The sequence below is a fragment of the Ischnura elegans genome, chromosome 12, assembly GCF_921293095.1.
Source record: "Ischnura elegans chromosome 12, ioIscEleg1.1, whole genome shotgun sequence".
Taxonomy (NCBI): domain Eukaryota; kingdom Metazoa; phylum Arthropoda; class Insecta; order Odonata; family Coenagrionidae; genus Ischnura; species Ischnura elegans.
In genome coordinates, this window is record NC_060257.1 from 23,751,548 (window position 1) to 23,763,989 (window position 12,442).

The following is a 12,442-nucleotide window of genomic DNA, read 5'->3' on the forward strand; positions in this document are numbered from 1 at the left end:
AGCTACCCCCCAGAAAACTTATTGGAATTCAGGAAAAATTTGAAAAAAATAACATGCCTGAAAATGCATTTTACATCATTTTGGCATTTAAAATTTAACTTTAAGCAGATATATCAAATCCAGACAAGATTAAATTTTTTTTTCTCAGAGGCTTTGGGGGATACATCCCCTCATCCCCCATAGTTACGCCACTGAGATTAGCTGATGATTTTAGGCTTAACTGAAAGCTTTCTCTCATGGATAAAGAAAGAATGAACTTTGTTAGGTCCATTAAGTAATATATTTGAAAAACTACGACCCGGGTTTCATAACATAGTTACATCGTCGGGGGTGCCTGTTCTAAGATACCTGGGTCGTGATTTTTCAAATATATGAGTGAGCCTAACAGTGTTTATTATTTAATTTTCCATACTGAAACATACTTCTCCAAAAAATGTGGATAAGAAAGAATTTTATAGTGGACTGTAATGCTGGAGTTCTAAATCTGAATACATGTTAAAATTATCTATGTACGCCGCATTTAAAAAATTGGCTTAAAAATACTCTAGTTGCTTAAAAAATACGTAGAAAATGAATGATTTGAAGAAAAGATAAATCATTATCGCACAAACAAAGTTTATTTATAGAGTTAACAAAGTTTATAGTTTCATTTTCTGTATGAGATTAGTCTACCAGGTTCAAATTTTAGATAGTCGAATTACTGTCGTAGTCAATGGAATCATTTCAAAACGTGCGTATATGTGTAGGTTTGAAGGTTAGAAGATTTTCGCGGCATTGATTGATCTCTGCATTTTTTTACGGGTCCAGCATCGATTGTGTTCGGCGGCACTTGGTGGTTCGAACCGTTCATGGCGATTCAAGGTATTAGTACTCACAGAAGCTGTCATGGGCTAACCTCGATCCTGAAGTGCCAAATAAGGACCAAAATAAATTCAAAATAATGAACCAGTCCCAATTCAAAGCCATCAGCTGTTTTAGATGTGTATGTTGACGTTTGTTTTAAAAATCAGTACTACAAGCGATATATATATATACTATAAGCAAATATATGTGAGCACGCTTCATCTTTAAAAAGTCCTCGAATTATGTTATAATAACAAATAAGAAATAATTCATAAGATAAGGATGTGTGGTAGTTGGTTGAAAAATTGTATCAGAGGATATTATTAAAATTGGTAACAAACAGCAATTTATTACAACGGTCTTTAAGATTAAACTCGGATTCTATGCTTAGGAAACAATCACGGAGATAAACAGGAAAATTTCCAAGAGAACAATAAAAATTTATTTTCGTAATAGGCTACCTGCCAAGGTTTGTGTAGGCACCGCGAATCGATGCAAATCACCCGTAATAATTTCGCCAAATGCCCATGATTTCCGCGATTATCGTCCATATATTTCTGCGGATGGGCGTGCGCATGCTGTTTAGGTGGGATAGGCCCATGTGTGTCGCTCATAGCGGAACAGGATCCACCATCGTTTGAATGGAGGCAAGAAAATGGTGGTGTGCTTTTTTTTTCAATCCGTTTAGGACGTTTGAAGAGGGAGGAGGAAGCGGCAACGGCCTAAAACTCTCCCTTCCCCTTTTTTCCTTCCCCCCCAACCCGCCTATGTGATCCTCGGAGCATATCCTCCTGCCCCGATATCGAAATGAGTAGGAACGGCTGTGAGGGAGGAAAGAGAAAAGGATGGGGGAGAGAGTGAGCATTCGTCGTTGATGGGAGGGGAGAGGGGTGGTAACGTCACTCGTGGTACCATTCGCTGGGATCTCCCCGCTGCTAGGCTTCTCTTACCAGTTCGACCTTCTCAGTTCTCGATTCTGTCTCCATGCAGACGAGGGTACGTCTTTGTGTTTTACTGCATACAGGAGGCCCGATTCCATCCCACCGAAGGCTGATTTCTGTTGCAACTTGGGTCGCATTTTAATCGGTTTTCAAAAATGTCCGCAGTGCGTTGATGAGTGCAATGCTTTTTCCAATATTTTTCCAATTATTTTATGTTTGTATTTGTTTGTGATTGCGAGGAATATCATTGAAAAGTGTGAATGAATTTGATGACTCACATGATCATGTATATAAATTTCGGTTAACACCCTTAATCTTACCATATTTCGCCTTGAAACTCGGATCAATTTGCCCGTCAGCGACGCGAGTGGCGACTTTAGTAAACCCATTTAAATGCACGGTGGTTGACAATAAGTACATTTAGAGGCCGACTTGAGGATTCTCTTTTGTAATATTCGTGGTCTTTGTCTTCAGTTCCACGTGGCGATTGTTGGAGCTTCGCGGGATCCCCACAGACCTTCGAAAATTCGGGAATTTTTCGTGCTTTTTTCTACAAATTCAACATTATTGTCAAATGAAGAACAAAGAATGGTAGAATTCTTGGGGTGGAGATAGTGCGAGATAGATGAAGGATGAAAAAAGGATCAACATTTTGATTTTATTTCATTTCCCTTGAAATTCGGATCGCTTTGCCGTCAGTGACGCGAATGGTGAGTTTGGAAAACCCATTTAAATGCGCAGTGGGTGAAAAGTTTTGAATGTACTGAAAATACACAGTGGCCCAGTAGAGGAAGCTCTATTGTAATATTCATGGTTTGAGCATTGGAAAGCTACGTCGAAGTCGCCCTTGTGGGGAGGTCCGTGACCTTGGCGCCGGATGTGAGCTGGCCTCGGGTGATGTCCAAGTCGCTTTGGCACTGACGCGTGCTCCCGCGGACATTGAGTTCGCGAAATTCGGTCGCCGGAACGCGAGGCAGGCGTCGCGAGTTTCCGGTCAGTAAGTGGACCGCTGCCGCCGAATTTCATTCATGACACGCGACGTGAGGCCGCTTTTTTTTTAATCGATCCTGAATGAGCCTACGGATGTCACCAGCTCATTCAAGGAACTGCTGAACTGGTTGTGCTTTATTGTAAACGGTAGCGTCCCCTGAAACCTTTTGAAATCCACTGTCCTGTCGAAAATTTCTGTGCCTTAGCCATCCCAAGTTTTCCTTCCACCCCGCCGCTGCAAGCCGATCGATCCTTAAACTGTTTTCAGTTTTTGGAAGGGTTGCCAATAGCATCGTTTATGGTTCCCTTAGATCCGTACACCTGTGGCTGGCTTCTTCCAACATTTTTTAGCTCTTCTTGGTGAAATTTTGCCGAGAAATTCTGGTAATAACTTCATTTTTATCATCAAAAGTTGGAAATCCTAAGATTGGTGTGACGCAGCTCTCCATTCCGTTCTACTATCTGCTAGCGTTTTCATAGTGACTTATTTCATCTCTTTTACATCCTTAATAACCTGCCTAATGTAACTCATCCGAACTTCTCTTCACAGGGCCTATTCTGGTTACCAACGCAATCTCTGTTATCTCCCTATCACCTCAACAGAGGCTGTGTTTTGTCAGCATTGGCATGTTTCGTCATCATAAGTCTACAATCCTAAGATTGATTTTACACAGCTCTCCATTCTGCTCTCCTATCGGATAGCCTTTTCATAGTGACGTATTTATTCTCACAGTGCTGTATTTCTACTCATTTGCATCCTCATTAAACTCCCCTATGTAACTCATTCGGGGTCGTCCCTTGCATTTCTTCCCGCCCACATTCATCTTCAACGATTTTCAGGCCATCATTTATCATGATGTGGCCAACTAAGTTGTCCCGTCTTCTCCTTAGGGTTTTAAGAATAACTCTCTTTTATCCCACTCTATGAGAGAGAATGTTTACAGAAATAATAAATTTATGATTACTTGAGACACGTCAGCGATTTAACTTCGACACAGTGAAAGCTACCAAACCAGTAAGTATACAGGATTTATTTTCGATAGCATCATTTTTAAATGTGCACTTCCAATTGCTATGACTAATTTGACAGAAAGAAATGTTAGTTCTCAAAAAAACAACTTGCCGTAATATTATGCTTCTGAAAAAGCTTTTTTTGTGTATGAAGCGTAGTTATAAATCCAATGTTAAGTACGTGTTTTAACAAAAATAATTTCGAACGTTGATTTTCGTTTTCCAAAAAGAAAAAAATTGAAGCAATTATAACTATGAGTTACTCTGCATGAATTTCTATGGTGGAAAAGATTGTATTTCTTCAGTTTATTGATTCATATATTTGATTCAGATTGATATTCAGATTGTATTATTTCATTTTAGAAACCCATTATAATTTTTATGAAGTTTTTGGATGCTTTATTACATAATTTATGGATAGGAATGCAAATTAATCCATGGTTTCTCAAAATATCTATTTGTCATTATAATTTTAATTATTGATTAATAACTTTTAAGTTTCTCTTTTCGTAGAATCACTCAGAAGAACAAACTTCGTTGTTTGCTACCTCGGTGAGCATTATTGCTGGATGAAAATTTTACGCTTCGCATTTCAGCAGCACGCGCTCATGAAGGAAAGTGCATGGGTTAATTTTTGCTCCGAAGCGGTTAATTACGACATGGTATGTTAGTACCCTTATTTACTTGACTACTGTCCGTGTGTATCATGCCCTGACTGTTGATGACGTCGGTTACTCACTTAATTAAGTGTTCGCGTGCCGGGAAGTCATTTGGAGGTTAGTAGCTGAAAGTGAAAAGTCATAATTTACGTACTCCAGTGTAACGAGGCTTTAATAATGTGGGTGAGAGATGTAATTTTGCGAGTTTCGAAATGTTAAGGATCGCGGCTACCCAATCGTGAAAGGACACACTAATTGGCTCGCTCCGTAAAAACCTTGAATTAGCCTTGAATATTGCATGACCATGAATTGACTGCTAGTTCAGTGCTCAATATTTTAATTAAGGGTTCATCCACATGTTTTTTTAAATTTTATTTAGAAATTTGGCGGGATCTGATATTTTTTTCCAATTATTTCGCTCGAATATTTTCAGGTATTTGGGAACTCATATGTGAAATTTACGTATTTATATTTAAATTTATTTTATAGAACCAAAGGTGAAAGAGAAGAAATACGTAGGAGTGAAAAGATTAGCTGATAGGAGAACTGAGTGGAGAGCTGCGCCAAACCAATCCTAGGATTGTTGACCAGTGATGATGAGAACCAAAGGTCCGTGGTTCAATTCTCGGTCCAGGGGAATTTCTCCAATGGCAGTTACTGTGATATCTTAGGTAGTTATTGTATTTCTTACAAATAAGCCTAAAATTTTGATCGCGATTTGATAGGGTCAATTATTGTCCTCGTATTTTTTCTACTCGCTATGAAAAGTCATTTTAAGGGGCTCTATCTTGAATGGCGTGAGTGACGTAGCCAAAGAATTATTGGTTTCTTCGTTATACCCTTTTGCAGTTTCGGGTATGGGTTTGATATGTACAGCCTACAGATCAGTGGTGTCATGGTGCCGGAATGCGCCAGAATGTAGTTCCTATACTGGTTAACAAAAGACATAATAGTCAAATAACAATTTTGTTGCCTCAAAATTTCTAATATATACATTCGCAACCAAAACAAAACATTTTAAAAATAGAATGTAAAATAACCTGTAATAAAAAAAACCCAGAGAGTAATATTTCACTTCTAAAAAAAGTTAAGTAAAGTGCGTTCCGGCACTGCTAATTTTGCCATGACGTCATTGTTACAGATGGTTTGCCTCTGGAATGCCTGACTCCAATTTTCCGTTAGCTTGTAACTTGAGAACATTTTCAAGTTACGATCTGCAGCTGCACGCATTTTTATTCCTTAATTATTCCCATGCAGGCAGTCTCGTCTGCTGAAGTCATTAATTTTTCTTTCTTCTGGCATTCGCAGTATTTTACTCAGCGAATACTTAAAGTCTTACGCCACTATATTATCTCTGGTGATCCCATCATTCATTTAGTTCTGTGGAATCGAGTTTCCACGACTTTTTTGTCTCTTCGTAGAGCGTAGATTCATTTTTTTTAATTGCCCATCAACAATTTCCACCTCGCTTATCTCCGTTTTTCAAGCTGTTGAGGTCTTTCTAGTATGCAACTCACCGTTGCTAAGGTAAACATCGTCTGGTATGTGCTTTCCGACCACAATCAAGTTTCTCGCTAGCTGTTAGGCATGTCGGGAATGAATGGCTCACGTATCCTCTCGGGAATTTCATTGAGCGTAATTGGCAGCCATCGACATCTCAGATTTAGTCCCGCCATTGTGCACCTCGAGTAATTAGCTTGTTGAAGATACCGTGACTGCATCACTTAGCTTTCATCAGTCGCAAAGATCGATCCGTAACGTCTGCGTGCGTATGATAATTAGTTGCGTTGATTACAATCTAATGCCGCTCACCTGTGATTGAGCCATATACTTGAGGTGGTTTCTGCCTCTAAACCACTACAGCGTCTCATAACTGCGCGTGTGAAATGGTCGATGATGTAAGTTTTCACGGGAAGAATTTAATTGGGGTTGGCTGTAGCTTTATTTTTTAAATCATTTTCAGGTTCGCGGTAAGCATCGTACTCGTGGTATATTTATTTGATTCCCTAGCATGTAATAGAACAAAATGTCCATTGATTGATTAGTTCTATAGCTATTCAATGCAATGCGAACCTTCAAACAAAGGTAGCATACTATCATTAAATTTAAATTTTACTTCAAAGAAGTCTTAATGTGTTTTAAATAGAATACATGGAATGTGGTTATTTAGGTCCCCATTAAATAGAGTCGAAGCGTGAAGATTACAACTTACGAAAAAGGATCTTTAAGTATCATTTTTTTATGTCATGGACCGGTGAGTCAGCTGGAGGCGTTCGAGATACAGGTGTGGAGAGGATGAAATGTAGTGAGAGAGAAAGGTACGAAGAAGGTCTGGACATGGCGGTAGAGAAAAAGAGGCTGCTTGAGGAGATAAGTGGGAGACGGGGTGTGGACGGAGCTTGTAGTGAGTGGAGATAGGATGTTCAAAACGAAGCTGAACGGGATTATCGAAGGAATTTTGGGAAGCGAGGAAGGTGCTGGAAGAAAATAAAGAGTTCATACGAAGAATATTATGCCTCATGTGCATGAGTACGTGGGAAAAATTAAGAATGATATGCCTTAAGCGGAGGTAAAGAGGAATATTAAATAAAAGTAGGGTAGCTGAACGGGGATATTCACAAAATGTACCATAGAAAACCTACTGTCCAAAGGTAATAATAATAATATAATTCATAATGCTTCCCTTAAAAACCTATTTTGTGGCTTCTAATTGATAAAAGAAGTAGTCATTACTACCCTTCATCATAGATCCTAAATAACTGCACAGCCAGAGCATTTTATCATCTTGATACTCCATTTTTCGGGTTACGTCGCGTCCAGATTTTTCGTGGACAACGGTTTCGCCAGTGACCATACTGTCATCTTCACTGGCGATACTGTTGGCCACGAAAAATCTGGACGAGATATAACCCGAAAAATGGAGAATCATCAGTCACTCCGTGGAAATATGAGAAACAAAATTTTATCGTCTTTGTTTTAAAAAAAATATATAAATGGGTTATCAGGGACCGAAGGTTACCGCTTCAATCTCTTTAACTGTGTCGGAAACAAGCATAACTGTTTGTTTTTGTTCTTAGGTTATGAATGTGACGGATTGCCATTTGTTTCATGCTCTCTACGCCGTGACCGTGAACTTGAGTGGCCGTCGTAGCGGAACAATACCCAGTCACCTGGCCAATTGCTCTTATAGACCCGCATCCGAATGCTCGTTAATGGCATGTTAGAATTTTCATCATTCCTCGGATTCTGTAGACCGTTTCCTTAAGGGATGCTTGTGCTCTGCAAGAGTGTTGTTCCGTAACTAGCTTGAGCAGTTGATGATAGTTGTGGGAAGTTCTAGGCAGTGGCGCAGTGAGAGGGGGGTTTTGGGGGATAAACCCCCCCTCAGAACTCAGAGAAGTTTTAAAATTTAATCCATTTTACTTAATTGGATAATTATTACTTATAGAATAGTGTAAGGATTAATAAAATATCCCTCAGAAAGCCGAAACTCTCATCATTTTGAACCATTTATCTTAAAAATTTTCTCGGGGAAGTCACCCGCACCTCCGGTATTCCATACCCCCCCCCCCCCAGTATTAGTTGCGTCTAAAAACCCTCCTAGCCTTAATTCCTAGCTGTGCACCTGGTTCTAGGTGATATATTTCTCCTAAAAGTTCGCCTATCGATATTTTTGCAATCATCACAATGTCAAAAATCTAAGTATTGGTTAGACGAAGCACTCCACTGCGTTCTCCTGGCAGTTATCCCGTTTCATATTTGCATTTGTTTCATCTCGTTTGCATCCTAAATATCCTGATCTGTGTAAGTAACTCGCTTTTGCACGCTATCATCTCATCTTAAATCAGACTCTCCAACTAACCAGGTGTAGCACTTTGTTATTCACCTTTCTATTCGTCCACTTCACGTTTTCCTTTATTATCCACTCAGAGATATTTAACGCTTCTAGTCTCTTCAAGTCTTCTCTTTCTCAAAGTCCAAGTTTCCTCACCGAAAGGCGGTACAATAAAAATCAGACTCTTCACTAAGCCTTTAAGATAATAAAAGGAATATTGTGATTACACAACACTAACATTAAAGTAAGAAAACAAAAACCGGTAGAGGTAGATGAACTCTGCTACTTTGGAAGTAGGATAATTAGCGATGGGAGAAAAAAGAAAGAAGTAAACAGCAGAATCAGGTGAAGAGAGCAATTTACAAAAGAAACTTCTACTTACGGCGGGTCATTCAAACACAGAAGTAAGGAAACAGTTCATTAGAACTTTGCGGCATTATCAGCGTATGGAGTGTGCTTCTCTACCGTAGGGAGGCATGGACAATTATAACCGCGGAGAAATCAAGGGTACAGGCCTTCGAAATGTGATGTCATAGAACAATGATGAAGATCAAATGGATCGACCGAGTAAATGCTGAGGAAGTCCTAAGAAGAATAGGAGAGAAGAGAAGCCTCGTAAATACCTATATAAGAAGACAGAGCAACCTTATAGGCCATATCTTGAGACATGGTGGACTGATGAAGACTGGGGACAAGTAGATTACAAGAAGGAAAAAGGAAGACCACGAACGAATTATATGGAACAGGTAAAGAAGGATGTGACAGAGAAGAAATGCGTAGGTCTGAAAAGGATAGCTCATATGAGTATGGGGCGGAGAGCTGTGTGGAACCAATCTTACAATTGTTGGCCTGTGATGATGATTTTGATGATCTTCAGCGTTTTTTTCTGCCAAGGAAGTGAAGTTCCTTGATATTTTCCACTGCACTCACATTGTGAGCTGTTCTCAACAAAGGCAATATCTCGAGTTTCACGCCTCTTAACGTTAGGTGTTAATTTCTCGAAAGAATGCATGCGTAAGTGTTGCGGGGGCAGTTAGGCATTTTTTTCCTCGTCTCCCTTGACTATGGATGGTTGCTAATCGGTGCCCTTAGAGAGGCGTTTGTTGTGTCTCTTCGCCATAAGTTCATTGTCCTCTCTTACCTCCTCCAGGCCTGTATCTCGGCCACCTCTCCATGGGGGCGTGACTTTCCGAAGCGACCACGCGCGTGCTATCTTCTTCGCACCCTCTTTTCACACCTTGGCCGCCTTCGTGGCGGGCGTGAGCGTTGTTTTGATTCTCAGCTAAACCCTCTGGTGAAAGCGGAACTCACCCATTTCGATCCCGGCACCTCGAAACTTTTACGTAGGTGCTAAACTAAATCGGTCCCAGCTCCGTGACTTATTGGGATTTCTGCATCCAATGTTTCTCAGGGTTCATGCCGGCCATTGCAGTTACGAAATATCAGGGAAATTTGGCTATTTTTTAAAATAAATAAAATCCTAAGATTCAAGCATGATGGAATAGAATTTTTCGATCTTGAAATCAACAATTGCAAGTCACTTTTTGGGGTTGCTGTGTCCAATAGCCCTTTTATGTTGATCTGGGTTCGTACCGGCCATGGAAGTTACGGAAATGTCAGGGAAATTGGGCTATGTTTTTAAAGAAATAGAATCCAAAGGTTTAAGCGTGATGGAGTGGAATTTTTCGGTATCGAAATAAATACCTGTTATTTTTCTCGATTATATTATATATATATATATTAGTTAATTTGCCCATAAGTCGTTAATTACGCGATGTTGTGTTAGTGCCCTTAGTTACTTTACTACTATCCGTGTTTATCATGACCTGACTGTGGATGATGTCGGTGTCTCTCTCAATTAAATGTACGAGTGCCGGGAAGTCGTTTATATTATATATGTTCGTTGAAAATTTCAATTATTTATTTAAATATTTTAATAACGTTTTCTACTGATTAAGTTAGATTTGTATGGAGCATTTACGAAGCATTCTGCTAGTATCCCCTCCCTTAATGAACTCTATTCTTAAAATCACAATAAGGCCTTCTCCCTTTCATTCTATCTAAAATCCTTTTCTCTTAGTATTGCATAGTTTATAAATATTTTTTAGGAAATCATTATTATCGTGCTTGGTATCTTTAAGATTCATTTGTTGGCACATCAAGAATTTATTGAACCAATCTTCTAAAATGAGTACCTTCCAGGCGACAAGATTTCCAGAATGCCCAAACACAATTCAAGATTTTTAATGTTCGCAAAAATGTTTATTTTCTTGACGTTCAAAAATTTTTGAGTTCCCAGGTCAAATTCGTAATCAGCGATCTCCAAATTATATAAATAATCTATCTTGGTGTTAAAAATAATGAACTTTTTCGGGTCTTACCGCGTGGTTCAGGTTTTTATCCCGACATTTCGCGAGCCCTACAGGTTACTTCTTCAGAGGTGAGCAATGGAAGATCTCCTGATGTCTCTTTTGAACAGACTATCCTGCTCAGCCTCTCTCTCATTTCCCCCACCACACTCAACCCACCAACTTGTAGACTATATATTTCAACCCACACTAGAGCAGCCCAATCAACTCTGAAGAAGCGACCGGCAGGGGTCGCGAAAAGTCAGGATAAAAACCAGAACCGCGTGGTATGGCCCGAAAAAGTTTATTATTTTTAACACCAAGATGGATTACTTGTTGAATTTTGAAATCACTGATTACGAATTTGAACTCGGAACTCCAAAATTTTTGAACGTCAAGAAAATAAACATTTTTGCGAGCATTAATAATCTTAAATTGTGTTTGGGCATTCTGGAAATCTTGTCACCTGGAAGGTACTCATTTTAGAAGATTGGTTCAATAAATTCTTGATGTGCCCACAAATGGAGATTGATGATATCAAGCAAGATAATAATGATTTCCTGAAAAAAATAAGCTATGCAAACCACGCGGTAATACCCGAAAATATTTATTATTTTTATCAACTATGGACCGCGAAAGCCTCAATGAAGTATCTATTTTGGTTTCGCTAGGCTGCACTTAACATCATTCCGGACCACTTTGCGGCGACGCAACTGTCTTCTTCATAGTTTAGGCCATTATCAATATTTATTTTGATAGAGAAGAGAAAGATTAGATTTCTAGGCGTGCTATACCCGGGCCGTGGACGTAGATCGAGTTGTTTCGTGAGGTTCAAAAGGTTGGGAAAGCCTTCGCTCTGGAATGAGATGGCAATAAACATAAGGCTTCAAGGAAAAATGGGACGAATACCCCTTTCCCAGCCGATGGAACGTTTTAACAAAACACACCGAGGGTCTTCCGCCGAGCAAGTTAGACCTGCTTTCTCCCGTCGTCGTGAGTAAATGGCCCTCTGCCCTACGTTATGAATGTGTGCTCACGGAATCAGTTCAACGACACGTCAGACAATCGTGGTCACCACACCCCCTTGATGCATACTGAACTGGAAACAAAGGAAGAGCGAATCTTCCCTCGGCCTACTTATTGATAATTCCACACAAAGATCATATCGATCTCGATGCGTTTCTTTAAGGAGTGGGTCCTGAGGGGCATGTGTCTCATAGAAGTTTTTTTTTTTAACTTCTATGAGGCAAATATGCATATCTTCCAAATGAGACTCATTTGCAAATATACATCTTCCTTTGCCTATGCTACGGAAGATACAGGTAAAACTGAAAGGTAGTTTTCCTCATGAGATTATATTTTACTGTTAGTATAATGCTTTCCCATTTTAGAAGAAGCTTTTAAAATGTGAAATTTCAGGCTTCACTTTGTGGTAATCTGTAAGGACTCAAATGAAATGTTTACTCAGTAAAATGTCACTTGAATAGTTATTAGGTAGTAGAGGATGGTTTCAATTGTTGACAGTTGCCTCAAAGGTAATATATGGAAATAAATATTAGCGGAGCAAATCATGGTCATTCAGTTCCTAGATATTCAAGTGGAATCTTGCAATGTTAAACTTTCATTTTCGCAATTTCTTTTGCCCTGCATTGTAACAATTCGTAACTTTGTCGTGAAAAATGAAAATGCTTGAAATAATATGCTTAATCGTTAAGCTCACTCTTACTATTACTAAGTGGATGCTGATTAAATGCTTGAGGAGGATATTTCAAATCATATTCGATATCTAATGTAAATAGAGTATTCAGTTGAAAC

General features: G+C 39.3%; 1 protein-coding gene across 2 annotated transcripts in view; it reads left to right on the forward strand.

Annotated features, from left to right (window-relative positions):
• Nucleotides 1–12,442, forward strand: part of LOC124169694 (LIM and SH3 domain protein 1) — a 138,036-nt gene that overhangs the window by 30,368 nt on the left and 95,226 nt on the right. The gene's annotated exons all lie outside the window — the stretch shown is intronic.